This window comes from Triturus cristatus, chromosome 6 (assembly GCF_964204655.1).
Source record: "Triturus cristatus chromosome 6, aTriCri1.1, whole genome shotgun sequence".
Taxonomy (NCBI): Eukaryota; Metazoa; Chordata; class Amphibia; order Caudata; family Salamandridae; genus Triturus; species Triturus cristatus.
This window is the reverse complement of record NC_140589.1, coordinates 100,852,395-100,877,002: the sequence shown is the minus strand read 5'-3', so window position 1 is coordinate 100,877,002 and position 24,608 is coordinate 100,852,395. Positions and strand designations below refer to the sequence as shown.

Below are 24,608 nucleotides of genomic sequence, written 5' to 3'. Positions count from 1 at the left end.
CCCTATGTTGTGACTTTGAGATCCCTTGTTGAAATTGCTTTAGCCAGCCAAGAGGTGGCTATTGTCTCAATTTCAAAGCGGCTTTGAGCCGTTCAAGTGGCTGGTGAATAGCACTTTCTCTTTGTTCGCCTCAAAGTTCTAAAGAGTTCTCCATAGGTCCTGCTCTGTACAGATTGTTCAAAGATCTGTTGGAAGTGCATATAATAGGATAAATAAATTGAGGGCATTCCTTTTCAGTACCTCACCTGCATGGCTGTCTGGCCTCTGGAAGATGCTGGGAAAGCAAGTCAGGATGGCCGAGTGGTCTAAGGCGCTGCGTTCAGGTCGCAGTCTCCTCTGGATGCGTGGGTTCAAATCCCACTTCTGACAGTCCTGTGTTTACTCTAATTATTTTCTTGAGAAATATGATCATTTCCCTCGCAGTGGCTTATAGGATTGTCTTCTTGGAAGAGTGCAGTGAGTTTTTTTCTTGCTCTAGCCACTATTGGCCTAAGCTCTGTGCATTTTTTGGTTCCTAATATATTTCTCACCCTTTAGATGAAAAAGCAGCATGGGGTCAGGATGGCCGAGTGGTCTAAGGCGCTGCGTTAAGGCCGCAGTCTCTCCTGGAGGCGTGGGTTCGAATCCCACTTCTGACAAAACTTGAATTCCATTTTCTCTCTCAGTTCCTTTAGAATCTCAGCTAAACATTGGCAATGTAAATAATATCTGAATAAGTACCAAACTTCAGTTTCATCTGCAAATGCATTTGCCCTATTCTATCTTTAACGTTAATGTAATATTCTTCTAGCACTCGTGGTGTTTTATATTTGTTTTGTGGAGTACTTTAAAAATCTTTTTTATGAAAGAAATGGGTTACATTAAGTCTTGTGATGTTTTAGGTTTCCAATAAGGAGGTTTTAAATTTTATGTCACGTCATTTTCAGATGCTTCATTCAAGAGCTGTTTCCACTATAGAATGCAGAGCAAGGGCAAAAATACAAGTGATAGAGCGAGTGAGTGAGAAGGAGTGTTGTGGAAGGAGAGAATGAAACAAAGACAGAGTGAGTGAATGGCAGGGAGGCATAGAAGAGGAGTCTAGTAGTGAAGGAGACCTGCTTTTCCCTGCTCTTGACCTCCAACCCATCCCCAAACAACCACAAACATACCTTCTGTGCAAAGTTGGTATGCAGAATTTCACGCCTCATCAAGTGAGGGTGAGTCCAAGGCCAGGGGCTAAAGAGCAAAAGAGTGCCTGTGCTCAGACTTTCCCTGCTAGGGATAGTTTATCTGGAACAAGTCCTTCTCTCTTGTATCCAGCAAGGATCTAGAAATCCTGCATGAATCTGCAAGGCACATTGGCAGCATAAATTTGCATAAACTGCCCCACCTATTGCCTTCCTACTTCCTGTGCTGTAGTTGTTTGTGTAGAGAGAGAGGTCGCAGGCAAGGAAATGTTGTGAGTCGGATACAGGACCCTAAATAGCTGGTGAGAGGTATGTGGTGTTCTAAAAGCATGAAAACTGTATACCTGTGAAATAAAGTGCTTTCGTATGTGTTCTTCTGTGTTTATTGTCCTGTGCATAAAGTTGCACCTTGTGTTTGAAGGTTTAAATTATTTCAGGCTTGCATGGAGGTAGACGTTTCTGAGTAACTTTTATTCATTTCTTAAAAGCCTATACTGTCAGGATGGCCGAGAGGTCTAAGGTGCTGTGTTTAGGCCACAGTCTCCTTTGGAGGCGTGGGTTCGAATCCCACTTCTGACATGCCTTTTGGAGATTTAATCTCCTTTATCAGGTTAACATCTGATGGAAGTTGCATCTGTTGGTCTTCACCTGGCACGTTATTCCGTTCTCCTCTTGTCAAGAGACATGGGGTTTCTCATATATTTAGGTTCTATAACGTCTTGCTGACAAAGCGCAATCCTTACCAAATGAGCATAGGACCCATGTAAGAGGTCATCTGGAAGAGTCATGCTCTTGTATGCCCTGGCCAGACGGGCCCTGCAAATTTGGAAGAATGCCATGCATCTGGTAGACAACTGGACTCCAGCACACTTACAGCAATTTCCTTAGGGCTTTGATCAGGGGCTGCTTAAATTTGCATACTCCACCCTATGTTGTGACTTTGAGATCCCTTGTTGAAATTGCTTTAGCCAGCCAAGAGGTGGCTATTGTCTCAATTTCAAAGCAGCTTTGAGCCGTTCAAGTGGCTGGTGAATAGCACTTTCTCTTTGTTCGCCTCAAAGTTCTAAAGAGTTCTCCATAGGTCCTGCTCTGTACAGATTGTTCAAAGATCTGTTGGAAGTGCATATAATAGGATAAATAAATTGAGGGCATTCCTTTTCAGTACCTCACCTGCATGGCTGTCTGGCCTCTGGAAGATGCTGGGAAAGAAAGTCAGGATGTCCGACTGGTCTAAGGCGCTGCGTTCAGGTCGCAGTCTCCTCTGGAGGCCTAGGTTCAAATCCCACTTCTGACAGTCCTGTGTTTACTCTAATTTTTTTCTTGAGAAATATGATCATTTCCCTCGCAGTGGCTTATAGGATTGTCTTCTTGGAAGAGTGCAGTGAGTTTTTTTCTTGCTCTAGCCACTATTGGCCTAAGCTCTGTGCATTTTTTGGTTCCTAATATCTTTCTCACCCTTTCGATGAAAAAGCAGCATGGGGTCAGGATGGCCGAGTGGTCTAAGGCGCTGCGTTAAGGCTGCAGTCTCTCCTGGAGGCGTGGGTTCAAATCCCACTTCTGACAAAACTTGAATTCCATTTTCTCTCTCAGTTCCTTTAGAATCTCAGCTAAAAATTGGCAATGTAAATAATATCTGAATAAGTACCAAATTTCAGTTTCAACTGCAAATGCATTTGCCCTATTCTATCTTTAACGTTAATGTAATATTCTTCTAGCACTCGTGGTGTTTTATATTTGTTTTGTGGGGTACTTTAAAAATCTTTTTTATGAAAGAAATGGGTTACATTAAGTCTTGTGATGTTTTAGGTTTCCAATAAGGAGGTTTTAAATTTTATGTCACGTCATTTTCAGATGCTTCATTCAAGAGATGTTTCCACTATAGAATGCAGTGCAAGGGCAAAAATACAAGTGATAGAGCGAGTGAGTGAGAAGGAGTGTTGTGGAAGGAGAGAATGAAACAAAGGCAGAGTGAGTGAACGGCAGGGAGGCATAGAAGAGGAGTCTAGTAGTGAAGGAGACCTGCTTTTCCCTGCTCTTGACCTCCCACCCATCCCCAAACAACCACAAACATACCTTCTGTGCAAAGTTGGTATGCAGAATTTCACGCCTCAGCAAGTGAGGGTGAGTCCCAGGCCAGGGGCTAAAGAGCAAAAGAGTGCCTGTGCTCAGACTTTCCCTGCTAGGGATAGTTTATCTAGAACAAGGCCTACTCTCTTGTATCCAGCAAGGATCTAGAAATCCTGCATGAATCTGCAAGGCACATTGGCAGCATAAATTTGCATAAACTGCCCCACCTATTGCCTTCCTACTTCCTGTGCTGTAGTTGTTTGTGTAGAGAGAGAGGTCGCAGGCAAGGAAATGTTGTGAGTCGGATACAGGACCCCAAATAGCTGGTGAGACGTATGTGGTGTTCTAAAAGCATGAAAACTGTATACCTGTGAAATAAAGTGCTTTCGTATGTGTTCTTCTGTGTTTATTGTCCTGTGCATAAAGTTGCACCTTGTGTTTGAAGGTTTAAATTATTTCAGGCTTGCATTGAGGTAGACGTTTCTGAGTAACTTTTATTCATTTCTTAAAAGAATATACTGTCAGGATGGCCGAGAGGACTAAGGCGCTGTGTTTAGGCCACAGTCTCCTTTGGAGGCGTGGGTTCGAATCCCACTTCTGACATGCCTTTTGGAGATTTAATCTCCTTTATCAGGTTAACATCTGATGGAAGTTGCATCTGTTGGTCTTCACTTGGCACGTTATTCCGTTCTCCTCTTGTCAAGAGAGATGGGGTTTCTCATATATTTAGGTTCTATAACGTCTTGCTGACAAAGCGCAATCCTTACCAAATGAGCATAGGACCCATGTAAGAGGTCATCTGGAAGAGTCATGCTCTTGTATGCCCTGGCCAGACGGGCCCAGCAAATTTGGAAGAATGCCATTCATCTGGTAGACAACTGGACTCCAGCACACTTACAGCAATTTCCTCAGGGCTTTGATCAGGGGCTGCTTAAATTTGCATACTCCACCCTATGTTGTGACTTTGAGATCCTTTGTTGAAATTGCTTTAGCCAGCCAAGAGGTGGCTATTGTCTCAATTTCAAAGCAGCTTTGAGCCGTTCAAGTGGCTGGTGAATAGCACTTTCTCTTTGTTCGCCTCAAAGTTCTAAAGAGTTCTCCATAGGTCCTGCTCTGTACAGATTGTTCAAAGATCTGTTGGAAGTGCATATAATAGGATAAATAAATTGAGGGAATTCCTTTTCAGTACCTCACCTGCATGGCTGTCTGGCCTCTGGAAGATGCTGGGAAAGCAAGTCAGGATGGCCGAGTGGTCTAAGGCGCTGCGTTCAGGTCGCAGTCTCCTCTGGAGGCGTGGGTTCAAATCCCACTTCTGACAGTCCTGTGTTTACTCTAATTTTTTTCTTGAGAAATATGATCATTTCCCTCGCAGTGGCTTATAGGATTGTCTTCTTGGAAGAGTGCAGTGAGTTTTTTTCTTGCTCTAGCCACTATTGGCCTAAGCTCTGTGCATTTTTTGGTTCCTAATATCTTTCTCACCCTTTAGAAGAAAAAGCAGCATGGGGTCAGGATGGCCTAATGGTCTAAGGCGCTGCGTTAAGGCCGCAGTCTCTCCTGGAGGCGTGGGTTCTAATCCCACTTCTGACAAAACTTGAATTCCATTTTCTCTCTCAGTTCCTTTAGAATCTCAGCTAAAAATTGGCAATGTAAATAATATCTGAATAAGTACCAAACTTCAGTTTCAACTGCAAATGCATTTGCCCTATTCTATCTTTAACGTTAATGTAATATTCTTCTAGCACTCGTGGTGTTTTATATTTCTTTTGTGGGGTACTTTAAAAATCTTTTTTATGAAAGAAATGGGTTACATTAAGTCTTGTGATGTTTTAGGTTTCCAATAAGGAGGTTTTAAATTTTATGTCACGTCATTTTCAGATGCTTCATTCAAGAGATGTTTCCACTATAGAATGCAGAGCAAGGGCAAAAATACAAGTGATAGAGCGAGTGAGTGAGAAGGAGTGTTGTGGAAGGAGAGAATGAAACAAAGACAGAGTGAGTGAATGGCAGGGAGGCATAGAAGAGGAGTCTAGTAGTGAAGGAGACCTGCTTTTCCCTGCTCTTGACCTCCCACCCATCCCCAAACAACCACAAACATACCTTCTGTGCAAAGTTGGTATGCAGAATTTCACGCCTCAGCAAGTGAGGGTGAGTCCCAGGCCAGGGGCTAAAGAGCAAAAGAGTGCCTGTGCTCAGACTTTCCCTGCTAGGGATAGTTTATCTTGAACAAGGCCTACTCTCTTGTATCCAGCAAGGATCTAGAAATCCTGCATGAATCTGCAAGGCACATTGGCAGCATAAATTTGCATAAACTGCCCCACCTATTGCCTTCCTACTTCCTGTGCTGTAGTTGTTTGTGTAGAGAGAGAGGTCGCAGGCAAGGAAATGTTGTGAGTCGGATACAGGACCCTAAATAGCTGGTGAGAGGTATGTGGTGTTCTAAAAGCATGAAAACTGTATACCTGTGAAATAAAGTGCTTTCGTATGTGTTCTTCTGTGTTTATTGTCCTGTGCATAAAGTTGCACCTTGTGTTTGAAGGTTTAAATTATTTCAGGCTTGCATTGAGGTAGACGTTTCTGAGTAACTTTTATTCATTTCTTAAAAGCATATACTGTCAGGATGGCCGAGAGGTCTAAGGCGCTGTGTTTAGGCCACAGTCTCCTTTGGAGGCGTGGGTTCGAATCCCACTTCTGACATGCCTTTTGGAGATTTAATCTCCTTTATCAGGTTAACATCTGATGGAAGTTGCATCTGTTGGTCTTCACTTGGCACGTTATTCCGTTCTCCTCTTGTCAAGAGAGATGGGGTTTCTCATATATTTAGGTTCTATAACGTCTTGCTGACAAAGCGCAATCCTTACCAAATGAGCATAGGAACCATGTAAGAGGTCATCTGGAAGAGTCATGCTCTTGTATGCCCTGGCCAGACGGGCCCAGCAAATTTGGAAGAATGCCATTCATCTGGTAGACAACTGGACTCCAGCACACTTACAGCAATTTCCTCAGGGCTTTGATCAGGGCTGCTTAAATTTGCATACTCCACCCTATGTTGTGACTTTGAGATCCCTTGTTGAAATTGCTTTAGCCAGCCAAGAGGTGGCTATTGTCTCAATTTCAAAGCAGCTTTGAGCCGTTCAAGTGGCTGGTGAATAGCACTTTCTCTTTCTTCGCCTCAAAGTTCTAAAGAGTTCTCCATAGGTCCTGCTCTGTACAGATTGTTCAAAGATCTGTTGGAAGTGCATATAATAGGATAAATAAATTGAGGGCATTCCTTTTCAGTACCTCACCTGCATGGCTGTCTGGCCTCTGGAAGATGCTGGGAAAGCAAGTCAGGATGGCCGAGTGGTCTAAGGCGCTGCGTTCAGGTCGCAGTCTCCTCTGGAGGCGTGGGTTCAAATCCCACTTCTGACAGTCCTGTGTTTACTCTAATTTTTTTCTTGAGAAATATGATCATTTCCCTCGCAGTGGCTTATAGGATTGTCTTCTTGGAAGAGTGCAGTGAGTTTTTTTCTTGCTCTAGCCACTATTGGCCTAAGCTCTGTGCATTTTTTGGTTCCTAATATATTTCTCACCCTTTAGATGAAAAAGCAGCATGGGGTCAGGATGGCCGAGTGGTCTAAGGCGCTGCGTTAAGGCCGCAGTCTCTCCTGGAGGCGTGGGTTCGAATCCCACTTCTGACAAAACTTGAATTCCATTTTCTCTCTCAGTTCCTTTAGAATCTCAGCTAAAAATTGGCAATGTAAATAATATCTGAATAAGTACCAAACTTCAGTTTCAACTGCAAATGCATTTGCCCTATTCTATCTTTAACGTTAATGTAATATTCTTCTAGCACTCGTGGTGTTTTATATTTGTTTTGTGGAGTACTTTAAAAATCTTTTTTATGAAAGAAATGGGTTACATTAAGTCTTGTGATGTTTTAGGTTTCCAATAAGGAGGTTTTAAATTTTATGTCACGTCATTTTCAGATGCTTCATTCAAGAGCTGTTTCCACTATAGAATGCAGAGCAAGGGCAAAAATACAAGTGATAGAGCGAGTGAGTGAGAAGGAGTGTTGTGGAAGGAGAGAATGAAACAAAGACAGAGTGAGTGAATGGCAGGGAGGCATAGAAGAGGAGTCTAGTAGTGAAGGAGACCTGCTTTTCCCTGCTCTTGACCTCCAACCCATCCCCAAACAACCACAAACATACCTTCTGTGCAAAGTTGGTATGCAGAATTTCACGCCTCATCAAGTGAGGGTGAGTCCAAGGCCAGGGGCTAAAGAGCAAAAGAGTGCCTGTGCTCAGACTTTCCCTGCTAGGGATAGTTTATCTGGAACAAGTCCTTCTCTCTTGTATCCAGCAAGGATCTAGAAATCCTGCATGAATCTGCAAGGCACATTGGCAGCATAAATTTGCATAAACTGCCCCACCTATTGCCTTCCTACTTCCTGTGCTGTAGTTGTTTGTGTAGAGAGAGAGGTCGCAGGCAAGGAAATGTTGTGAGTCGGATACAGGACCCTAAATAGCTGGTGAGAGGTATGTGGTGTTCTAAAAGCATGAAAACTGTATACCTGTGAAATAAAGTGCTTTCGTATGTGTTCTTCTGTGTTTATTGTCCTGTGCATAAAGTTGCACCTTGTGTTTGAAGGTTTAAATTATTTCAGGCTTGCATGGAGGTAGACGTTTCTGAGTAACTTTTATTCATTTCTTAAAAGCCTATACTGTCAGGATGGCCGAGAGGTCTAAGGTGCTGTGTTTAGGCCACAGTCTCCTTTGGAGGCGTGGGTTCGAATCCCACTTCTGACATGCCTTTTGGAGATTTAATCTCCTTTATCAGGTTAACATCTGATGGAAGTTGCATCTGTTGGTCTTCACCTGGCACGTTATTCCGTTCTCCTCTTGTCAAGAGAGATGGGGTTTCTCATATATTTAGGTTCTATAACGTCTTGCTGACAAAGCGCAATCCTTACCAAATGAGCATAGGACCCATGTAAGAGGTCATCTGGAAGAGTCATGCTCTTGTATGCCCTGGCCAGACGGGCCCTGCAAATTTGGAAGAATGCCATGCATCTGGTAGACAACTGGACTCCAACACACTTACAGCAATTTCCTTAGGGCTTTGATCAGGGGCTGCTTAAATTTGCATACTCCACCCTATGTTGTGACTTTGAGATCCCTTGTTGAAATTGCTTTAGCCAGCCAAGAGGTGGCTATTGTCTCAATTTCAAAGCAGCTTTGAGCCGTTCAAGTGGCTGGTGAATAGCACTTTCTCTTTGTTCGCCTCAAAGTTCTAAAGAGTTCTCCATAGGTCCTGCTCTGTACAGATTGTTCAAAGATCTGTTGGAAGTGCATATAATAGGATAAATAAATTGAGGGCATTCCTTTTCAGTACCTCACCTGCATGGCTGTCTGGCCTCTGGAAGATGCTGGGAAAGAAAGTCAGGATGTCCGACTGGTCTAAGGCGCTGCGTTCAGGTCGCAGTCTCCTCTGGAGGCCTAGGTTCAAATCCCACTTCTGACAGTCCAGTGTTTACTCTAATTTTTTTCTTGAGAAATATGATCATTTCCCTCGCAGTGGCTTATAGGATTGTCTTCTTGGAAGAGTGCAGTGAGTTTTTTTCTTGCTCTAGCCACTATTGGCCTAAGCTCTGTGCATTTTTTGGTTCCTAATATCTTTCTCACCCTTTCGATGAAAAAGCAGCATGGGGTCAGGATGGCCGAGTGGTCTAAGGCGCTGCGTTAAGGCTGCAGTCTCTCCTGGAGGCGTGGGTTCAAATCCCACTTCTGACAAAACTTGAATTCCATTTTCTCTCTCAGTTCCTTTAGAATCTCAGCTAAAAATTGGCAATGTAAATAATATCTGAATAAGTACCAAATTTCAGTTTCAACTGCAAATGCATTTGCCCTATTCTATCTTTAACGTTAATGTAATATTCTTCTAGCACTCGTGGTGTTTTATATTTGTTTTGTGGGGTACTTTAAAAATCTTTTTTATGAAAGAAATGGGTTACATTAAGTCTTGTGATGTTTTAGGTTTCCAATAAGGAGGTTTTAAATTTTATGTCACGTCATTTTCAGATGCTTCATTCAAGAGATGTTTCCACTATAGAATGCAGTGCAAGGGCAAAAATACAAGTGATAGAGCGAGTGAGTGAGAAGGAGTGTTGTGGAAGGAGAGAATGAAACAAAGGCAGAGTGAGTGAACGGCAGGGAGGCATAGAAGAGGAGTCTAGTAGTGAAGGAGACCTGCTTTTCCCTGCTCTTGACCTCCCACCCATCCCCAAACAACCACAAACATACCTTCTGTGCAAAGTTGGTATGCAGAATTTCACGCCTCAGCAAGTGAGGGTGAGTCCCAGGCCAGGGGCTAAAGAGCAAAAGAGTGCCTGTGCTCAGACTTTCCCTGCTAGGGATAGTTTATCTAGAACAAGGCCTACTCTCTTGTATCCAGCAAGGATCTAGAAATCCTGCATGAATCTGCAAGGCACATTGGCAGCATAAATTTGCATAAACTGCCCCACCTATTGCCTTCCTACTTCCTGTGCTGTAGTTGTTTGTGTAGAGAGAGAGGTCGCAGGCAAGGAAATGTTGTGAGTCGGATACAGGACCCCAAATAGCTGGTGAGACGTATGTGGTGTTCTAAAAGCATGAAAACTGTATACCTGTGAAATAAAGTGCTTTCGTATGTGTTCTTCTGTGTTTATTGTCCTGTGCATAAAGTTGCACCTTGTGTTTGAAGGTTTAAATTATTTCAGGCTTGCATTGAGGTAGACGTTTCTGAGTAACTTTTATTCATTTCTTAAAAGAATATACTGTCAGGATGGCCGAGAGGACTAAGGCGCTGTGTTTAGGCCACAGTCTCCTTTGGAGGCGTGGGTTCGAATCCCACTTCTGACATGCCTTTTGGAGATTTAATCTCCTTTATCAGGTTAACATCTGATGGAAGTTGCATCTGTTGGTCTTCACTTGGCACGTTATTCCGTTCTCCTCTTGTCAAGAGAGATGGGGTTTCTCATATATTTAGGTTCTATAACGTCTTGCTGACAAAGCGCAATCCTTACCAAATGAGCATAGGACCCATGTAAGAGGTCATCTGGAAGAGTCATGCTCTTGTATGCCCTGGCCAGACGGGCCCAGCAAATTTGGAAGAATGCCATTCATCTGGTAGACAACTGGACTCCAGCACACTTACAGCAATTTCCTCAGGGCTTTGATCAGGGGCTGCTTAAATTTGCATACTCCACCCTATGTTGTGACTTTGAGATCCTTTGTTGAAATTGCTTTAGCCAGCCAAGAGGTGGCTATTGTCTCAATTTCAAAGCAGCTTTGAGCCGTTCAAGTGGCTGGTGAATAGCACTTTCTCTTTGTTCGCCTCAAAGTTCTAAAGAGTTCTCCATAGGTCCTGCTCTGTACAGATTGTTCAAAGATCTGTTGGAAGTGCATATAATAGGATAAATAAATTGAGGGAATTCCTTTTCAGTACCTCACCTGCATGGCTGTCTGGCCTCTGGAAGATGCTGGGAAAGCAAGTCAGGATGGCCGAGTGGTCTAAGGCGCTGCGTTCAGGTCGCAGTCTCCTCTGGAGGCGTGGGTTCAAATCCCACTTCTGACAGTCCTGTGTTTACTCTAATTTTTTTCTTGAGAAATATGATCATTTCCCTCGCAGTGGCTTATAGGATTGTCTTCTTGGAAGAGTGCAGTGAGTTTTTTTCTTGCTCTAGCCACTATTGGCCTAAGCTCTGTGCATTTTTTGGTTCCTAATATCTTTCTCACCCTTTAGAAGAAAAAGCAGCATGGGGTCAGGATGGCCTAATGGTCTAAGGCGCTGCGTTAAGGCCGCAGTCTCTCCTGGAGGCGTGGGTTCTAATCCCACTTCTGACAAAACTTGAATTCCATTTTCTCTCTCAGTTCCTTTAGAATCTCAGCTAAAAATTGGCAATGTAAATAATATCTGAATAAGTACCAAACTTCAGTTTCAACTGCAAATGCATTTGCCCTATTCTATCTTTAACGTTAATGTAATATTCTTCTAGCACTCGTGGTGTTTTATATTTCTTTTGTGGGGTACTTTAAAAATCTTTTTTATGAAAGAAATGGGTTACATTAAGTCTTGTGATGTTTTAGGTTTCCAATAAGGAGGTTTTAAATTTTATGTCACGTCATTTTCAGATGCTTCATTCAAGAGATGTTTCCACTATAGAATGCAGAGCAAGGGCAAAAATACAAGTGATAGAGCGAGTGAGTGAGAAGGAGTGTTGTGGAAGGAGAGAATGAAACAAAGACAGAGTGAGTGAATGGCAGGGAGGCATAGAAGAGGAGTCTAGTAGTGAAGGAGACCTGCTTTTCCCTGCTCTTGACCTCCCACCCATCCCCAAACAACCACAAACATACCTTCTGTGCAAAGTTGGTATGCAGAATTTCACGCCTCAGCAAGTGAGGGTGAGTCCCAGGCCAGGGGCTAAAGAGCAAAAGAGTGCCTGTGCTCAGACTTTCCCTGCTAGGGATAGTTTATCTGGAACAAGGCCTACTCTCTTGTATCCAGCAAGGATCTAGAAATCCTGCATGAATCTGCAAGGCACATTGGCAGCATAAATTTGCATAAACTGCCCCACCTATTGCCTTCCTACTTCCTGTGCTGTAGTTGTTTGTGTAGAGAGAGAGGTCGCAGGCAAGGAAATGTTGTGAGTCGGATACAGGACCCTAAATAGCTGGTGAGAGGTATGTGGTGTTCTAAAAGCATGAAAACTGTATACCTGTGAAATAAAGTGCTTTCGTATGTGTTCTTCTGTGTTTATTGTCCTGTGCATAAAGTTGCACCTTGTGTTTGAAGGTTTAAATTATTTCAGGCTTGCATTGAGGTAGACGTTTCTGAGTAACTTTTATTCATTTCTTAAAAGCATATACTGTCAGGATGGCCGAGAGGTCTAAGGCGCTGTGTTTAGGCCACAGTCTCCTTTGGAGGCGTGGGTTCGAATCCCACTTCTGACATGCCTTTTGGAGATTTAATCTCCTTTATCAGGTTAACATCTGATGGAAGTTGCATCTGTTGGTCTTCACTTGGCACGTTATTCCGTTCTCCTCTTGTCAAGAGAGATGGGGTTTCTCATATATTTAGGTTCTATAACGTCTTGCTGACAAAGCGCAATCCTTACCAAATGAGCATAGGACCCATGTAAGAGGTCATCTGGAAGAGTCATGCTCTTGTATGCCCTGGCCAGACGGGCCCAGCAAATTTGGAAGAATGCCATTCATCTGGTAGACAACTGGACTCCAGCACACTTACAGCAATTTCCTCAGGGCTTTGATCAGGGCTGCTTAAATTTGCATACTCCACCCTATGTTGTGACTTTGAGATCCCTTGTTGAAATTGCTTTAGCCAGCCAAGAGGTGGCTATTGTCTCAATTTCAAAGCAGCTTTGAGCCGTTCAAGTGGCTGGTGAATAGCACTTTCTCTTTCTTCGCCTCAAAGTTCTAAAGAGTTCTCCATAGGTCCTGCTCTGTACAGATTGTTCAAAGATCTGTTGGAAGTGCATATAATAGGATAAATAAATTGAGGGCATTCCTTTTCAGTACCTCACCTGCATGGCTGTCTGGCCTCTGGAAGATGCTGGGAAAGCAAGTCAGGATGGCCGAGTGGTCTAAGGCGCTGCGTTCAGGTCGCAGTCTCCTCTGGAGGCGTGGGTTCAAATCCCACTTCTGACAGTCCTGTGTTTACTCTAATTTTTTTCTTGAGAAATATGATCATTTCCCTCGCAGTGGCTTATAGGATTGTCTTCTTGGAAGAGTGCAGTGAGTTTTTTTCTTGCTCTAGTCACTATTGGCCTAAGCTCTGTGCATTTTTTGGTTCCTAATATCTTTCTCACCCTTTAGAAGAAAAAGCAGCATGGGGTCAGGATGGCCTAATGGTCTAAGGCGCTGCGTTAAGGCCGCAGTCTCTCCTGGAGGCGTGGGTTCTAATCCCACTTCTGACAAAACTTGAATTCCATTTTCTCTCTCAGTTCCTTTAGAATCTCAGCTAAAAATTGGCAATGTAAATAATATCTGAATAAGTACCAAACTTCAGTTTCAACTGCAAATGCATTTGCCCTATTCTATCTTTAACGTTAATGTAATATTCTTCTAGCACTCGTGGTGTTTTATATTTCTTTTGTGGGGTACTTTAAAAATCTTTTTTATGAAAGAAATGGGTTACATTAAGTCTTGTGATGTTTTAGGTTTCCAATAAGGAGGTTTTAAATTTTATGTCACGTCATTTTCAGATGCTTCATTCAAGAGATGTTTCCACTATAGAATGCAGAGCAAGGGCAAAAATACAAGTGATAGAGCGAGTGAGTGAGAAGGAGTGTTGTGGAAGGAGAGAATGAAACAAAGACAGAGTGAGTGAATGGCAGGGAGGCATAGAAGAGGAGTCTAGTAGTGAAGGAGACCTGCTTTTCCCTGCTCTTGACCTCCCACCCATCCCCAAACAACCACAAACATACCTTCTGTGCAAAGTTGGTATGCAGAATTTCACGCCTCAGCAAGTGAGGGTGAGTCCCAGGCCAGGGGCTAAAGAGCAAAAGAGTGCCTGTGCTCAGACTTTCCCTGCTAGGGATAGTTTATCTGGAACAAGGCCTACTCTCTTGTATCCAGCAAGGATCTAGAAATCCTGCATGAATCTGCAAGGCACATTGGCAGCATAAATTTGCATAAACTGCCCCACCTATTGCCTTCCTACTTCCTGTGCTGTAGTTGTTTGTGTAGAGAGAGAGGTCGCAGGCAAGGAAATGTTGTGAGTCGGATACAGGACCCTAAATAGCTGGTGAGAGGTATGTGGTGTTCTAAAAGCATGAAAACTGTATACCTGTGAAATAAAGTGCTTTCGTATGTGTTCTTCTGTGTTTATTGTCCTGTGCATAAAGTTGCACCTTGTGTTTGAATGTTTAAATTATTTCAGGCTTGCATGGAGGTAGACGTTTCTGAGTAACTTTTATTCATTTCTTAAAAGCCTATACTGTCAGGATGGCCGAGAGGTCCAAGGTGCTGTGTTTAGGCCACAGTCTCCTTTGGAGGCGTGGGTTCGAATTCCACTTCTGACATTCCTTTTGGAGATTTATTCTCCTTTATCAGGTTAACATCTGATGGAAGTTGCATCTGTTGGTCTTCACCTGGCACGTTATTCCGTTCTCCTCTTGTCAAGAGAGATGGGGTTTCTCATATATTTAGGTTCTATAACGTCTTGCTGACAAAGCGCAATCCTTACCAAATGAGCATAGGACCCATGTAAGAGGTCATCTGGAAGAGTCATGCTCTTGTATGCCCTGGCCAGACGGGCCCTGCAAATTTGGAAGAATGCCATGCATCTGGTAGACAACTGGACTCCAGCACACTTACAGCAATTTCCTTAGGGCTTTGATCAGGGGCTGCTTAAATTTGCATACTCCACCCTATGTTGTGACTTTGAGATCCCTTGTTGAAATTGCTTTAGCCAGCCAAGAGGTGGCTATTGTCTCAATTTCAAAGCAGCTTTGAGCCGTTCAAGTGGCTGGTGAATAGCACTTTCTCTTTGTTCGCCTCAAAGTTCTAAAGAGTTCTCCATAGGTCCTGCTCTGTACAGATTGTTCAAAGATCTGTTGGAAGTGCATATAATAGGATAAATAAATTGAGGGCATTCCTTTTCAGTACCTCACCTGCATGGCTGTATGGCCTCTGGAACATGCTGGGAAATGAAGTCAGGATGGCCGAGTGGTCTAAGGCGCTGCGTTCAGGTCGCAGTCTCCTCTGGAGGCGTGGGTTCAAATCCCACTTCTGACAGTCCTGTGTTTACTCTAATTATTTTCTTGAGAAATATGATCATTTCCCTCGCAGTGGCTTATAGGATTGTCTTCTTGGAAGAGTGCAGTGAGTTTTTAGCTTCCTCTAGCCACTATTGGCCTAAGCTCTGTGCATTTTTTGGTTCCTAATATATTTCTCACCCTTTAGATGAAAAAGCAGCATGGGGTCAGGATGGCCGAGTGGTCTAAGGCGCTGCGTTAAGGCCGCAGTCTCTCCTGGAGGCGTGGGTTCGAATCCCACTTCTGACAAAACTTGAATTCCATTTTCTCTCTCAGTTCCTTTAGAATCTCAGCTAAAAATTGGCAATGTAAATAATATATGAATAAGTACCAAACTTCAGTTTCAACTGCAAATGCATTTGCCCTATTCTATCTTTAACGTTAATGTAATATTCTTCTAGCACTCGTGGTGTTTTATATTTGTTTTGTGGGGTACTTTAAAAATCTTTTTTATGAAAGAAATGGGTTACATTAAGTCTTGTGATGTTTTAGGTTTCCAATAAGGAGGTTTTAAATTTTATGTCACGTCATTTTCAGATGCTTCATTCAAGAGCTGTTTCCACTATAGAATGCAGAGCAAGGGCAAAAATACAAGTGATAGAGCGAGTGAGTGAGAAGGAGTGTTGTGGAAGGAGAGAATGAAACAAAGACAGAGTGAGTGAATGGCAGGGAGGCATAGAAGAGGAGTCTAGTAGTGAAGGAGACCTGCTTTTCCCTGCTCTTGACCTCCAACCCATCCCCAAACAACCACAAACATACCTTCTGTGCAAAGTTGGTATGCAGAATTTCACGCCTCAGCAAGTGAGGGTGAGTCCCAGGCCAGGGGCTAAAGAGCAAAAGAGTGCCTGTGCTCAGACTTTCCCTGCTAGGGATAGTTTATCTGGAACAGGTCCTTCTCTCTTGTATCCAGCAAGGATCTAGAAATCCTGCATGAATCTGCAAGGCACATTGGCAGCATAAATTTGCATAAACTGCCCCACCTATTGCCTTCCTACTTCCTGTGCTGTAGTTGTTTGTGTAGAGAGAGAGGTCGCAGGCAAGGAAATGTTGTGAGTCGGATACAGGACCCTAAATAGCTGGTGAGAGGTATGTGGTGTTCTAAAAGCATGAAAACTGTATACCTGTGAAATAAAGTGCTTTCGTATGTGTTCTTCTGTGTTTATTGTCCTGTGCATAAAGTTGCACCTTGTGTTTGAAGGTTTAAATTATTTCAGGCTTGCATGGAGGTAGACGTTTCTGAGTAACTTTTATTCATTTCTTAAAAGCCTATACTGTCAGGATGGCCGAGAGGTCTAAGGTGCTGTGTTTAGGCCACAGTCTCCTTTGGAGGCGTGGGTTCGAATCCCACTTCTGACATGCCTTTTGGAGATTTAATCTCCTTTATCAGGTTAACATCTGATGGAAGTTGCATCTGTTGGTCTTCACCTGGCACATTATTCCGTTCTCCTCTTGTCAAGAGAGATGGGGTTTCTCATATATTTAGGTTCTATAACGTCTTGCTGACAAAGCGCAATCCTTACCAAATGAGCATAGGACCCATGTAAGAGGTCATCTGGAAGAGTCATGCTCTTGTATGCCCTGGCCAGACGGGCCCTGCAAATTTGGAAGAATGCCATGCATCTGGTAGACAACTGGACTCCAGCACACTTACAGCAATTTCCTTAGGGCTTTGATCAGGGGCTGCTTAAATTTGCATACTCCACCCTATGTTGTGACTTTGAGATCCCTTGTTGAAATTGCTTTAGCCAGCCAAGAGGTGGCTATTGTCTCAATTTCAAAGCAGCTTTGAGCCGTTCAAGTGGCTGGTGAATAGCACTTTCTCTTTGTTCGCCTCAAAGTTCTAAAGAGTTCTCCATAGGTCCTGCTCTGTACAGATTGTTCAAAGATCTGTTGGAAGTGCATATAATAGGATAAATAAATTGAGGGCATTTCTTTTCAGTACCTCACCTGCATGGCTGTCTGGCCTCTGGAAGATGCTGGGAAAGCAAGTCAGGATGGCCGAGTGGTCTAAGGCGCTGCGTTCAGGTCGCAGTCTCCTCTGGATGCGTGGGTTCAAATCCCACTTCTGACAGTCCTGTGTTTACTCTAATTTTTTTTTTGAGAAATATGATCATTTCCCTCGCAGTGGCTTATAGGATTGTCTTCTTGGAAGAGTGCAGTGAGTTTTTTTCTTGCTCTAGCCACTATTGGCCTAAGCTCTGTGCATTTTTTGGTTCCTAATATCTTTCTCACCCTTTCGATGAAAAAGCAGCATGGGGTCAGGATGGCCGAGTGGTCTAAGGCGCTGCGTTAAGGCCGCAGTCTCTCCTGGAGGCGTGGGTTCAAATCCCACTTCTGACAAAACTTGAATTCCATTTTCTCTCTCAGTTCCTTTAGAATCTCAGCTAAAAATTGGCAATGTAAATAATATCTGAATAAGTACCAAATTTCAGTTTCAACTGCAAATGCATTTGCCCTATTCTATCTTTAACGTTAATGTAATATTCTTCTAGCACTCGTGGTGTTTTATATTTGTTTTGTGGGGTACTTTAAAAATCTTTTTTATGAAAGAAATGGGTTACATTAAGTCTTGTGATGTTTTAGGTTTCCAATGAGGAGGTTTTAAATTTTATGTCACGTCATTTTCAGATGCTTCATTCAAGAGATGTTTCCACTATAGAATGCAGAGCAAGGGCAAAAATACAAGCGATAGAGCGAGTGAGTGAGAAGGAGTGTTGTGGAAGGAGAGAATGAAACAAAGGCAGAGTGAGTGAACGGCAGGGAGGCATAGAAGAGGAGTCTAGTAGTGAAGGAGACCTGCTTTTCCCTGCTCTTGACCTCCCACCCATCCCCAAACAACCACAAACATACCTTCTGTGCAAAGTTGGCATGCAGAATTTCACGCCTCAGCAAGTGAGGGTGAGTCCCAGGCCAGGGGCTAAAGAGCAAAAGAGTGCCTGTGCTCAGACTTTCCCTGTTAGGGATAGTTTATCTAGAACAAGGCCTACTCTCTTGTATCCAGCAAGGATCTAGAAATCCTGCATGAATCTGCAAGGCACATTGGCAGCATAAATTTGCATAAACTGCCCCACCTATTGCCTTCCTACTTCCTGTGCTGTAGTTGTTTGTGTAGAGAGAGAGGTCGCAGGCAAGGAAATGTTGTGAGTCGGATACAGGACCCCAAATAGCTGGTGAGAGGTATGTGGTGTTCTAAAAGCATGAAAACTGTATACCTGTGAAATAAAGTGCTTTCGTATGTGTTCTTCTGTGTTTATTGTCCTGTGCATAAAGTTGCACCTTGTGTTTGAAGGTTTAAATTATTTCAGGCTTGCATTGAGGTAGACGTTTCTGAGTAACTTTTATTCATTTCTTAAAAGCATATACTGTCAGGATGGCCGAGAGGTCTAAGGCGCTGTGTTTAGGCCACAGTCTCCTTTGGAGGCGTGGGTTCGAATCCCACTTCTGACATGCCTTTTGGAGATTTAATCTCCTTTATCAGGTTAACACCTGATGGAAGTTGCATCTGTTGGTCTTCACTTGGCACGTTATTCCGTTCTCCTCTTGTCAAGAGAGATGGGGTTTCTCATATATTTAGGTTCTATAACGTCTTGCTGACAAAGCGCAATCCTTACCAAATGAGCATAGGACCCATGTAAGAGGTCATCTGGAAGAGTCATGCTCTTGTATGCCCTGGCCAGACGGGCCCAGCAAATTTGGAAGAATGCCATGCATCTGGTAGACAACTGGACTCCAGCACACTTACAGCAATTTCCTTAGGGCTTTGATCAGGGGCTGCTTAAATTTGCATACTCCACCCTATGTTGTGACTTTGGGATCCCTTGTTGAAATTGCTTTAGCCAGCCAAGAGGTGGCTATTGTCTCAATTTCAAAGCAGCTTTGAGCCGTTCAAGTGGCTGGTGAATAGCACTTTCTCTTTGTTCGCCTCAAAGTTCTAAAGAGTTCTCCATAGGTCCTGCTCTGTACAGATTGTTCAAAGATCTGTTGGAAGTGCATATAATAGGATAAATAAATTGAGGGCATTCCTTTTCAGTACCTCACCTGCATGGCTGTCTGGCCTCTGGAAGATGCTGGGAAAACAAGTCAGAATGGCCGAGTGGTCTAAGGCGCTGCGTTCAGGTCGCAGTCTCCTCTGGAGGCGTGGGTTCAAATCCCACTTCTGACAGTCCTGTGTTTACTCTAATTTTTTTCTTGATAAATATGATCATTTCCCTCGCAGTGGCTTATAGGATTGTCTTCTTGGAAGAGTGCAGTGAGTTTTTTTCTTGCTCTAGCCACTATTGGCCTAAGCTCTGTGCATTTTTTGGTTCCTAATATCTTTCTCACCCTTTAGATGAAAAAGCAGCATGGGGTCAGGATGGCCTAATGGTCTAAGGCGCTGCGTTAAGGCCGCAGTCTCTCCTGGAGGCGTGGGTTCTAATCCCACTTCTGACAAAACTTGAATTCCATTTTCTCTCTCAGTTCCTTTAGAATCTCAGCTAAAAATTGGCAATGTAAATAATATCTGAATAAGTACCAAACTTCAGTTTCAACTGCAAATGCATTTGCCCTATTCTATCTTTAACGTTAATGTAATATTCTTCTAGCACTCGTGGTGTTTTATATTTCTTTTGTGGGGTACTTTAAAAATCTTTTTTATGAAAGAAATGGGTTACATTAAGTCTTGTGATGTTTTAGGTTTCCAATAAGGAGGTTTTAAATTTTATGTCACGTCATTTTCAGATGCTTCAATCAAGAGATGTTTCCACTATAGAATGCAGAGCAAGGGCAAAAATACAAGTGATAGAGCGAGTGAGTGAGAAGGAGTGTTGTGGAAGGAGAGAATGAAACAAAGACAGAGTGAGTGAACGGCAGGGAGGCATAGAAGAGTAGTCTAGTAGTGAAGGAGACCTGCTTTTCCCTGCTCTTGACCTCCCACCCATCCCCCAAACAACCACAAACATACCTTCTGTGCAAAGTTGGTATGCAGAATTTCACGCCTCAGCAAGTGAGGGTGAGTCCCAGGCCAGGGGCTAAAGAGCAAAAGAGTGCCTGTGCTCAGACTTTCCCTGCTAGGGATAGTTTATCTGGAACAAGTCCTACTCTCTTGTATCCAGCAAGGATCTAGAAATCCTGCATGAATCTGCAAGGCACATTGGCAGCATAAATTTGCATAAACTGCCCCACCTATTGCCTTCCTACTTCCTGTGCTGTAGTTGTTTGTGTAGAGAGAGAGGTCGCAGGCAAGGAAATGTTGTGAGTCGGATACAGGACCCTAAATAGCTGGTGAGAGGTATGTGGTGTTCTAAAAGCATGAAAACTGTATACCTGTGAAATAAAGTGCTTTCGTATGTGTTCTTCTGTGTTTATTGTCCTGTGCATAAAGTTGCACCTTGTGTTTGAAGGTTTAAATTATTTCAGGCTTGCATGGAGGTAGACGTTTCTGAGTAACTTTTATTCATTTCTTAAAAGCCTATACTGTCAGGATGGCCGAGAGGTCTAAGGCGCTGTGTTTAGGCCACAGTCTCCTTTGGAGGCGTGGGTTCGAATCCCACTTCTGACATGCCTTTTGGAGATTTAATCTCCTTTATCAGGTTAACATCTGATGGAAGTTGCATCTGTTGGTCTTCACCTGGCACGTTATTCCGTTCTCCTCTTGTCAAGAGAGATGGGGTTTCTCATATATTTAGGTTCTATAACGTCTTGCTGACAAAGCGCAATCCTTACCAAATGAGCATAGGACCCATGTAAGAGGTCATCTGGAAGAGTCATGCTCTTGTATGCCCTGGCCAGACGGGCCCTGCAAATTTGGAAGAATGCCATTCATCTGGTGGACAACTGGACTCCAGCACACTTACAGCAATTTCCTCAGGGCTTTGATCAGGGGCTGCTTAAATTTGCATACTCCACCCTATGTTGTGACTTTGAGATCCCTTGTTGAAATTGCTTTAGCCAGCCAAGAGGTGGCTATTGTCTCAATTTCAAAGCAGCTTTGAGCCGTTCAAGTGGCTGGTGAATAGCACTTTCTCTTTGTTCGCCTCAAAGTTCTAAAGAGTTCTCCATAGGTCCTGCTCTGTACAGATTGTTCAAAGATCTGTTGGAAGTGCATATAATAGGATAAATAAATTGAGGGCATTCCTTTTCAGTACCTCACCTGCATGGCTGTCTGGCCTCTGGAAGATTCTGGGAAAGCAAGTCAGGATGGCCGAGTGGTCTAAGGCGCTGCGTTCAGGTCGCAGTCTCCTCTGGAGGCGTGGGTTCAAATCCCACTTCTGACAGTCCTGTGTTTTCTCTACTTTTTTTCTTGAGAAATATGATCATTTCCCTCGCAGTGGCTTATAGGATTGTCTTCTTGGAAGAGTGCAGTGAGTTTTTTCCTTGCTCTAGCCACTATTGGCCTAAGCTCTGTGCATTTTTTGGTTCCTAATATCTTTCTCACCCTTTAGATGAAAAAGCAGCATGGGGTCAGGATGGCCGAGTCGTCTAAGGCGCTGCGTTAAGGCCGCAGTCTCTCCTGGAGGCGTGGGATCAAATCCCACTTTTGACAAAACTTGAATTCCATTTTCTCTCTCAGTTCCTTTAGAATCTCAGCTAAAAATTGGCAATGTAAATAATATCTGAATAAGTACCAAACTTCAGGTTCAACTGCAAATGCATTTGCCCTATTCTATCTTTAACGTTAATGTAATATTCTTCTAGCACTCGTGGTGTTTTATATTTCTTTTGTGGGGTACTTTAAAAATCTTTTTTATGAAAGAAATGGGTTACATTAAGTCTTGTGATGTTTTAGGTTTCCAATAAGGAGGTTTTAAATTTTATGTCACGTCATTTTCAGATGCTTCATTCAAGAGATGTTTCCACTATAGAATGCAGTGCAAGGGCAAAAATACAAGTGATAGAGCGAGTGAGTGAGAAGGAGTATTGTGGAAGGAGAGAATGAAACAAAGACAGAGTGAGTGAATAGCAGGGAGGCATAGAAGAGGAGTCTAGTAGTGAAGGAGACCTGCTTTTCCCTGCTCTTGACCTCCCACCCATCCCCAAACAACCACAAACATACCTTCTGTGCAAAGTTGGTATGTAGAATTTCACGCCTCAGCAAGTGAGGGTGAGTCCCAGGCCAGGGGCTAAAGAGCAAAAGAGTGCCTGTGCACAGACTTTCCCTGCTAGGGATAGTTTATCTGGAACAAGGCCTACTCTCTTGTATCCAGCAAGGATCTAGAAATCCTGCATGAATCTGCAAGGCACATTGGCAGCATAAATTTGCATAAACTGCCCCACCTATTGCCTTCCTACTTCCTGTGCTGTAGTTGTTTGTGTAGAGAGAGAGGTCGCAGGCAAGGAAATGTTGTGAGTCGGATACAGGACCCTAAATAGCTGGTGAGAGGTATGTGGTGTTCTAAAAGCATGAAAACTGTATACCTGTGAAATAAAGTGCTTTCATATGTGTTCTTCTGTGTTTATTGTCCTGTGCATAAAGTTGCACCTTGTGTTTGAAGGTTTAAATTATTTCAGGCTTGCATGGAGGTAGACGTTTCTGAGTAACTTTTATTCATTTCTTAAAAGCCTATACTGTCAGGATGGCCGAGAGGTCTAAGGTGCTGTGTTTAGGCCACAGTCTCCTTTGGAGGCGTGGGTTCGAATCCCACTTCTGACATGCCTTTTGGAGATTTAATCTCCTTTATCAGGTTAACATCTGATGGAAGTTGCATCTGTTGGTCTTCACCTGGCACGTTATTCCGTTCTCCTCTTGTCAAGAGAGATGGGGTTTCTCATATATTTAGGTTCTATAACGTCTTGCTGACAAAGCGCAATCCTTACCAAATGAGCATAGGACCCATGTAAGAGGTCATCTGGAAGAGTCATGCTCTTGTATGCCCTGGCCAGACGGGCCCTGCAAATTTGGAAGAATGCCAAGCATCTGGTAGACAACTGGACTCCAGCACACTTACAGCAATTTCCTTAGGGCTTTGATCAGGGGCTGCTTAAATTTGCATACTCCACCCTATGTTGTGACTTTGAGATCCCTTGTTGAAATTGCTTTAGCCAGCCAAGAGGTGGCTATTGTCTCAATTTCAAAGCAGCTTTGAGCCGTTCAAGTGGCTGGTGAATAGCACTTTCTCTTTGTTCGCCTCAAAGTTCTAAAGAGTTCTCCATAGGTCCTGCTCTGTACAGATTGTTCAAAGATCTGTTGGAAGTGCATATAATAGGATAAGTAAATTGAGGGCATTCCTTTTCAGTACCTCACCTGCATGGCTGTTTGGCCTCTGGAAGATGCTGGGAAAGCAAGTCAGGATGGCCGAGTGGTCTAAGGCGCTGCGTTCAGGTCGCAGTCTCCTCTGGAGGCGTGGGTTCAAATCCCACTTCTGACAGTCCTGTGTTTACTCTACTTTTTTTCTTGAGAAATATGATCATTTCCCTCGCAGTGGCTTATAGGATTGTCTTCTTGGAAGAGTGCAGTGAGTTTTTTTCTTGCTCTAGCCACTATTGGCCTAAGCTCTGTACATTTTTTGGTTCCTAATATCTTTCTCACCCTTTAGATGAAAAAGCAGCATGGGGTCAGGATGGCCGAGTGGTCTAAGGCGCTGCGTTAATGCCGCAGTCTCTCATGGAGGCGTGGGTTCGAATCCCGCTTCTGACAAAACTTGAATTCCATTTTCTCTCTCAGTTCCTTTAGAATCTCAGCTAAAAATTGGCAATGTAAATAATATCTGAATAAGTACCAAACTTCAGTTTCAACTGCAAATGCATTTGCCCTATTCTATCTTTAACATTAATGTAATATTCTTCTAGCACTCGTGGTGTTTTATATTTCTTTTGTGGGGTACTTTAAAAATCTTTTTTATGAAAGAAATGGGTTACATTAAGTCTTGTGATGTTTTAGGTTTCCAATAAGGAGGTTTTAAATTTTATGTCACGTCATTTTCAGATGCTTCATTCAAGAGATGTTTCCACTATAGAATGCAGAGCAAGGGCAAAAATACAAGTGATAGAGCGAGTGAGTGAGAAGGAGTGTTGTGGAAGGAGAGAATGAAACAAAGACAGAGTGAGTGAACGGCAGGGAGGCATAGAAGAGGAGTCTAGTAGTGAAGGAGACCTGCTTTTCCCTGCTCTTGACCTCCCACCCATCCCCCAAACAACCACAAACATACCTTCTGTGCAAAGTTGGTATGCAGAATTTCACGCCTCAGCAAGTGAGGGTGAGTCCCAGGCCAGGGGCTAAAGAGCAAAAGAGTGCCTGTGCTCAGACTTTCCCTGCTAGGGATAGTTTATCTGGAACACGGCCTACTCTCTTGTATCCAGCAAGGATCTAGAAATCCTGCATGAATCTGCAAGGCACATTGGCAGCATAAATTTGCATAAACTGCCCCACCTATTGCCTTCCTACTTCCTGTGCTGTAGTTGTTTGTGTAGAGAGAGAGGTCGCAGGCAAGGAAATGTTGTGAGTCGGATACAGGACCTTAAATAGCTGGTGAGAGGTATGTGGTGTTCTAAAAGCATGAAAACTGTATACCTGTGAAATAAAGTGCTTTCGTATGTGTTCTTCTGTGTTTATTGTCCTGTGCATAAAGTTGCACCTTGTGTTTGAAGGTTTAAATTATTTCAGGCTT

The 24,608-nt window shown here is 43.3% G+C and overlaps 24 non-coding genes across 24 annotated transcripts; all 24 read left to right on the top strand.

Moving 5' to 3' along the window:
• The first annotated feature begins 555 nt into the window (after nt 1-555).
• On the top strand, nt 556-638 carry TRNAL-AAG (transfer RNA leucine (anticodon AAG)). Its single transcript has one exon. It is a non-coding gene; the product is annotated as a tRNA-Leu (tRNA).
• A 1,024-nt stretch (nt 639-1,662) lies between these two features.
• Nucleotides 1,663-1,745, top strand: TRNAL-UAG (transfer RNA leucine (anticodon UAG)). Its single transcript has one exon. It is a non-coding gene; the product is annotated as a tRNA-Leu (tRNA).
• A 901-nt stretch (nt 1,746-2,646) lies between these two features.
• TRNAL-AAG (transfer RNA leucine (anticodon AAG)) lies at nt 2,647-2,729 on the top strand. Its single transcript has one exon. It is a non-coding gene; the product is annotated as a tRNA-Leu (tRNA).
• Nucleotides 2,730-3,753: 1,024 nt separating this feature from the next.
• On the top strand, nt 3,754-3,836 carry TRNAL-UAG (transfer RNA leucine (anticodon UAG)). The gene has a single exon. It is a non-coding gene; the product is annotated as a tRNA-Leu (tRNA).
• A 632-nt stretch (nt 3,837-4,468) lies between these two features.
• Nucleotides 4,469-4,551, top strand: TRNAL-CAG (transfer RNA leucine (anticodon CAG)). Its single transcript has one exon. It is a non-coding gene; the product is annotated as a tRNA-Leu (tRNA).
• Nucleotides 4,552-5,844: 1,293 nt separating this feature from the next.
• Nucleotides 5,845-5,927, top strand: TRNAL-UAG (transfer RNA leucine (anticodon UAG)). The gene has a single exon. It is a non-coding gene; the product is annotated as a tRNA-Leu (tRNA).
• Nucleotides 5,928-6,558: 631 nt separating this feature from the next.
• TRNAL-CAG (transfer RNA leucine (anticodon CAG)) lies at nt 6,559-6,641 on the top strand. The gene has a single exon. It is a non-coding gene; the product is annotated as a tRNA-Leu (tRNA).
• A 186-nt stretch (nt 6,642-6,827) lies between these two features.
• Nucleotides 6,828-6,910, top strand: TRNAL-AAG (transfer RNA leucine (anticodon AAG)). The gene has a single exon. It is a non-coding gene; the product is annotated as a tRNA-Leu (tRNA).
• A 1,024-nt stretch (nt 6,911-7,934) lies between these two features.
• TRNAL-UAG (transfer RNA leucine (anticodon UAG)) lies at nt 7,935-8,017 on the top strand. Its single transcript has one exon. It is a non-coding gene; the product is annotated as a tRNA-Leu (tRNA).
• Nucleotides 8,018-8,918: 901 nt separating this feature from the next.
• Nucleotides 8,919-9,001, top strand: TRNAL-AAG (transfer RNA leucine (anticodon AAG)). The gene has a single exon. It is a non-coding gene; the product is annotated as a tRNA-Leu (tRNA).
• A 1,024-nt stretch (nt 9,002-10,025) lies between these two features.
• On the top strand, nt 10,026-10,108 carry TRNAL-UAG (transfer RNA leucine (anticodon UAG)). The gene has a single exon. It is a non-coding gene; the product is annotated as a tRNA-Leu (tRNA).
• Nucleotides 10,109-10,740: 632 nt separating this feature from the next.
• TRNAL-CAG (transfer RNA leucine (anticodon CAG)) lies at nt 10,741-10,823 on the top strand. Its single transcript has one exon. It is a non-coding gene; the product is annotated as a tRNA-Leu (tRNA).
• A 1,293-nt stretch (nt 10,824-12,116) lies between these two features.
• Nucleotides 12,117-12,199, top strand: TRNAL-UAG (transfer RNA leucine (anticodon UAG)). Its single transcript has one exon. It is a non-coding gene; the product is annotated as a tRNA-Leu (tRNA).
• Nucleotides 12,200-12,830: 631 nt separating this feature from the next.
• Nucleotides 12,831-12,913, top strand: TRNAL-CAG (transfer RNA leucine (anticodon CAG)). The gene has a single exon. It is a non-coding gene; the product is annotated as a tRNA-Leu (tRNA).
• Nucleotides 12,914-14,921: 2,008 nt separating this feature from the next.
• On the top strand, nt 14,922-15,004 carry TRNAL-CAG (transfer RNA leucine (anticodon CAG)). Its single transcript has one exon. It is a non-coding gene; the product is annotated as a tRNA-Leu (tRNA).
• Nucleotides 15,005-15,190: 186 nt separating this feature from the next.
• On the top strand, nt 15,191-15,273 carry TRNAL-AAG (transfer RNA leucine (anticodon AAG)). The gene has a single exon. It is a non-coding gene; the product is annotated as a tRNA-Leu (tRNA).
• Nucleotides 15,274-16,297: 1,024 nt separating this feature from the next.
• On the top strand, nt 16,298-16,380 carry TRNAL-UAG (transfer RNA leucine (anticodon UAG)). The gene has a single exon. It is a non-coding gene; the product is annotated as a tRNA-Leu (tRNA).
• Nucleotides 16,381-17,281: 901 nt separating this feature from the next.
• TRNAL-AAG (transfer RNA leucine (anticodon AAG)) lies at nt 17,282-17,364 on the top strand. Its single transcript has one exon. It is a non-coding gene; the product is annotated as a tRNA-Leu (tRNA).
• Nucleotides 17,365-18,388: 1,024 nt separating this feature from the next.
• On the top strand, nt 18,389-18,471 carry TRNAL-UAG (transfer RNA leucine (anticodon UAG)). Its single transcript has one exon. It is a non-coding gene; the product is annotated as a tRNA-Leu (tRNA).
• Nucleotides 18,472-19,103: 632 nt separating this feature from the next.
• TRNAL-CAG (transfer RNA leucine (anticodon CAG)) lies at nt 19,104-19,186 on the top strand. Its single transcript has one exon. It is a non-coding gene; the product is annotated as a tRNA-Leu (tRNA).
• A 1,294-nt stretch (nt 19,187-20,480) lies between these two features.
• TRNAL-UAG (transfer RNA leucine (anticodon UAG)) lies at nt 20,481-20,563 on the top strand. Its single transcript has one exon. It is a non-coding gene; the product is annotated as a tRNA-Leu (tRNA).
• A 632-nt stretch (nt 20,564-21,195) lies between these two features.
• On the top strand, nt 21,196-21,278 carry TRNAL-CAG (transfer RNA leucine (anticodon CAG)). The gene has a single exon. It is a non-coding gene; the product is annotated as a tRNA-Leu (tRNA).
• Nucleotides 21,279-22,571: 1,293 nt separating this feature from the next.
• On the top strand, nt 22,572-22,654 carry TRNAL-UAG (transfer RNA leucine (anticodon UAG)). Its single transcript has one exon. It is a non-coding gene; the product is annotated as a tRNA-Leu (tRNA).
• A 632-nt stretch (nt 22,655-23,286) lies between these two features.
• On the top strand, nt 23,287-23,369 carry TRNAL-CAG (transfer RNA leucine (anticodon CAG)). Its single transcript has one exon. It is a non-coding gene; the product is annotated as a tRNA-Leu (tRNA).
• The last annotated feature ends 1,239 nt before the right edge of the window (nt 23,370-24,608 follow it).